Raw genomic sequence first — 5,449 nt, 5'->3', positions numbered from 1 at the left:
TGCTGAGGGAGCACTGCACTAGCGGAGGGTCAGTGCTGAGGGAGCACCGCACTAGTGGAGGGGGTGGGCTCTGTCGGAGGATCAGTGCTGAGGGAGTGCCGCACTGTCGGAGGGTCGGTGATGAGGGAGCATACACTGTTGCAGGGTAAGTACCAGGAGAGTTGTAAATCCAATTTTAAAAAAAGGCCAGCAGCGATGCTTAGCATTAGAATTGCTTTCATGTTTATTTAAGAAGTATTTGTCTCCCACCGCATTGCCATCCTCCCCCACCAATCTCTCCAGCTGGCCCCATACCTCACTCACACTTCCATCCCCAGTGCAGAAGCCCCTATAACAGCATCCTGACCCCTGACCTGTGCCACTTCTCCACCTCCTATTGCCTTGCCCATTCCCCATCCTCTCCCAAACGCATCTGTGCACTCACCAACACGGGTCACTGGCTGGGGGCAGAGATCCTGCTGGGCCCCTCACCTTCCCATTCCGTTTCTCCTTCTCCCCAACGGACCGAGAACATGAGCTGTCGCCCCTGTCACAGTCAGCACTGACTGGTGAGATCTTCCTATTCCCTGTGGTCCAGGGTTGACCACGGTCTGCAGTTTTGCACTCAGCCATCGGGAGAACCCTCTGAGTTTGTGAAAACTGAAGGAGAGCTTTGATGCTCGTGGAAGGGACTGAATTTGTACAGTGACTGTCTCATTACAGTGCAGCTTATGCTAATCCAGCCGATGCTCTATGACAGTCTCTCACTGGCTGCACAGACTGGGTAGTGAGAGGGCAGGGGTGAACTATCTGCCAGCTGTATACTACCACTTGCAGTCTATTGCAGCTTCCCTGCAGCTAAATACAGGACCAGCTTTCTGCTGAGGATGCTGTTCTAATCCAGATTCAGTTATTAGACAGTAGCCCCTCTGATCAGAAGAGACAGGGTACAAACCCAAATCCACCTCCCAACTCAATTAATCGGAGTAGGAGCAAATTACTGCAGATGTCTTTTTTATTCATTCACAGGATGAGTTGCCCAGAGGGCAGTTAAGAGTCACCCACATTACTATGGGTCTGGAGTCACATGTAGGCCAGACCAGATAAGGATGGAAGTTTCCTTCCCTAAAGCACATTAGTAAACCAGATGGATTTTTCCGACAATCGGCAATGGATTCGTGGTAATCATGAGACTTTTATTGAATTCAAATTCCTCCATCTGCCATGGGGGGATTCAAACCCAGGCCCCCAGAACATTACCCGAGTCTCTGGATTAACAGTTCAGTGATAATACCCCCAGGAGATGCTGGAATCTGAACTGAAAACAAAAAATGCTGGAGATCACAGCAGGTCAGGCAGCATCCAGGGAGAGAAAGCGAGCTAACAGTTTGAGTCCAGATCACTCTTCGTCAGAGCTGTTAGCTCGCTTTTTCTCCATGGATGCTTCCTGACCTGCTGTGATCTCCAGCATTTTTTTGTTTTCAGTCAGTTAGTGGTTAGGTGCTAATTTAAATTATAGGCCCTGCTAAAATCTGCTTGATTTAAGATGCATATTTTTTACCTGGTTTCAAATTATCTTAACTATCTTTAAGATGTACTTAAATGAACACTTAAAATTCAAGGCTATGAGTCTAGTGTGGGAAAGAGCTGCTGGTATAGCTGGTGAGAATATTTTTTGACAGTATAGGCTTGATGGCCCAAAGGGCCTCTTCCACAATTTTAAACTGAACTTAGGTTTCCACTGCACTGTCCCCATCAAACACTCCCAGGACAGGGAGACCAGAGGGTTAATACAGAGTAAAACTCCCTCTACACTGTCCCCATCAAACACTCCCAGGACAGGGAGACCAGAGGGTTAATACAGAGTAAAACTCCCTCTATACTGTCCCCATCAAACACTCCCAGGACAGGGAGACCAGAGGGTTAATACAGAGTAAAACTCCCTCTACACTGTCCCCATCAAACTTTCCCAGGGCAGGGAGACCAGAGGGTTAATACAGAGTAAAACTCCCTCTATACTGTCCCCATCAATCACTCCCAGGACAGGGGTAGCACAGGTTTAGGCACACTTAGATCTTCTGTACTGTATAAATGTATGACTCTGGGCATGTTTTGGAGGGTCACTGCTGAGAGATCACTGCAGTGTCGGAGGGTCATTGCTGAGGGAGCGCCGCACTGTCGCAGGGTCAGCGCTGAGGGAGTGCCGCACTATTGCAGGGTCTGTGCTGAGGGAGCACAGTGCTTTCAGAGGTTCGGTACTGAGGGAGTGCCGCACCCTCAGAGGTTCAGTACTGAGGGAACACTGCATTGTCGTGGGTCAACATGGACTTATGAAAGGAAAATCATGCTTGACAAATCTTCTTAGTTTTTTTGAAGTTGTAACAGGTGGAGTAAATAAGGTGGAACCAGTGGGTGAGGCATATTTGAATGTTGCAGATGTTCGATCAGATCCCATACGAGTGGTCAGTCTGAAAGATCTGAGCACATCGGATGTGATTAAGATACTGGCATAGATTGAGGATTGAGTAATAGAATGACAATACTCTGGGAATGAATGGCTCATTCTCACACTGGCAGACTGACTATTGGGGTACCACATAATTAACATTTGGAGATAGCAAGAACTGCCGGTGCTGGAGCCCAGCTATTCACAATATATCAAATGATTTGGACACAGGGACCAAGTGTAATATTTCTAAATTTGCAGGTGACCCAAAACTAAGGGGGATTGTGAGTTGTGTGGAGGATGCAAAGAGGCTTCAAGTGGGGTTTAGACAAAGTGAATGGGAAGGTGCATGGAGGATGTGGATGAGTGTGAAGTGATTCACTTTGGTAAAAAGAACAGCTGTGTAGAATATTTCTTAAACAGTGAGAATAGAAAGTGTTGTTAGCCAAAGGAAGCACCTGGGTGACCTTGTTAAGGAGTTAGAGAAAGTGGAGGTGCCATGGTAATGTTACAGAACCCACAGCTAATTTAGACTCAGAATTCCTACAGTGTGGAAACTGGCCCTTCAACCCAACAAGTCCACACTGACTCTTGGAGCGTCCCACCCAGACCTATCCCCCTAATCTACACATCCCTGAACACTAGGGGCAATTTAGCACGGCCAACCCACCCTAACCTGCACATCTTTGGACTGTGGGAGGAAACCGGAGCACCCGGAGGAAACCCACACAGGCACGGGGAGAATGTGCAAACTCCTCACAGACAGTCACCTGAGGGTGGAATCGAACCCGGGTCCCTGGCGCTGTGAGGCAGCAGTGCTAACCACTGAGCCACCGTGCTGCCCCACAATTTTCTGAAGAACACAGGTTTGATTCTCTCCATGGCAGATGGTAAGGTTTGAGTTCAATTTTGTTTAAAAATTCTGAATTTAAAGCTGCTGCAATGACAAGTAAGTAACCACTGTTGATTGCCGTTAAAAACCCATCTGGTTCACTGACATCCTTTAAGGAAGGAAATCTGCTGTCCCCTAAATGGTCTGGTCCACATGTCACAGACCAACAGTAATGTAGGTGACTCTTAACTGCCCCCTGGGCAATTATGGATGGGCAATAAATGTTAGCCCAGCCAGAGACAGCCACAACCGATGAACAGATAGAAAAAAAAAGCTAACTGAAGTAACTCCACAGAGGCTGGTATCCCATCAGCAAGTCATCTTTTATTCACGCATCCTTGACACTGATCCAGCTCCCTCAGGGCCAGCTCTCAGAGTGAGCAGGATGTCTGACACTGCTGTTATAGAGTCATAGAATCCCTACAGTGTGGAAACAGGCCCTTCAGCCCAACAAGTCCACACCAAACCTCAGAGCATCCCCACCCAGGCCCATCCCCCTATAACCCATCTAATCTACACCTCCCTGAACACTATGGGCAATTTAGCACAGCTGATCCACCTAACCTACACGTCTTTGGACTGTGGGAGGAAACCAGAGCACCCGGGGGAAACCCACACAGACACAGGGAGAATATGCAAACTCCTCACAGAGGGTCACCCGAGGCTAGAATCAAACCTGGGTCCCTGACGCTGTGAGGTAGCAGTGCTAACCACTGTGCCACCCCAGTGTGTAGAGCTGTACAGCATGGAAACAGACCCTTTGGTCCAACTCATCCATGCTGACCAGATATCCCAAGTTAATCTAGACCCATTTGCCAGCGTTTGGCCCATATCCCTCTAAACCCTTCCTATTCATATACCCATCCAAATGCATTTCAAATGTTGTAATTGTACCAGCTTCCACCACTTCCTCTGGCAGCTCATTCCATACACACACCACCCTCTGAGTGAAGAGGTTGCCCCTTAGATCCTTTTTAAATCTTTCCCCTCTCACCTTAAACCTATGCCCTTTAGTTTTGGACTCCCTTACCCTGGCTATTCACCCTATCCATGCCCATCATGATTGTATAACCCTCTATGTTCTTATCTGTCAGCCAAGGCTCCATGATTGGACCAGATTAGCAGCTCAGATGCTCAGATTCTATGAGGTCCAGCTGGCTGACCTTGTTAAAATCACTGCACTAACATACCAATGTTGCAATCACTTACTTAGGTACTTTGGTCTTTATTGTAAGAAGCTTTGAGTACAGGAGTAAAGCCATCTTGCTGCAGTTGTACAGAGCCTGGGTGATACCACAGCTGGAGTGCAGGTTTGGTCTTCTGATCTAAAGAAGGATACACTCACCATGGAGTGAATGCAGTGAGAGCTGATTGGACAGATCCCTGGGTCGGTGGGATTGCCCTAGGAGGCGGGATCATGGAGACTGGACCTGTATTCTCCAGAGTGTAGAAGAATGGGCAGTGATTTCAGTGAAGGTTACAACATTCTTACAGAACTCAACAGGGTAAATGCTGGAAAGATGTTACCCCGGGCTGAGGGGCTGTCTAGAACCAAGGAACACAGTCTCAGAATGAGGAGCAAGCATTTTAGGAGTGAGATGAGGAGGAATTTCTTCACTGAGAGTGAATCTTTCAAATTCACCACACCACGAGTCTGTGGCTATGTTCCACACTGAGATTTCTGGATGAGACAGGAAGGGATATGGTGATAGTGGGGGGAATTGGTGATGAGGTAGGTGACCAGACATGAGCTAGATTTGTGGAGCAGGTTTACAGGGCTGAATGGCTCACGTACTCATGCTCCAATATTTCTGTAAAGCAGATAGAGTCACAATCCAGTAAACTACGCAGTCAGTATTAGGAATACAGACAAAAGACATATGTACATACAAACTGAATTTCAATGACAGTTGGAGTTCAGGAAACCTGTACCCCAGTGGAGTCAGTATGTGTGTGTGGGACCCCGTACTCCAGTCAGTCAGTGTGTGTGTATGGGACCCTGTACCCCAGTGAGAGTCAGTGTGTGTGTGGGACCCATACTCCACTGAGAGTCAGTGTGTGTGTGGGACCCTGTACCCCAGTGAGAGTCAGTGTGTGTATGTGTGTGTGTGGGACCCTGTACCCCAGTGAGA

The sequence above is a fragment of the Rhincodon typus genome, chromosome 46 (genome assembly GCF_021869965.1).
Source record: "Rhincodon typus isolate 14 chromosome 46, sRhiTyp1.1, whole genome shotgun sequence".
NCBI classification, from domain to species: Eukaryota; Metazoa; Chordata; class Chondrichthyes; order Orectolobiformes; family Rhincodontidae; genus Rhincodon; species Rhincodon typus.
The sequence above is the reverse complement of the archived record's forward strand: the minus strand, read 5'-3'. Positions refer to the sequence as shown.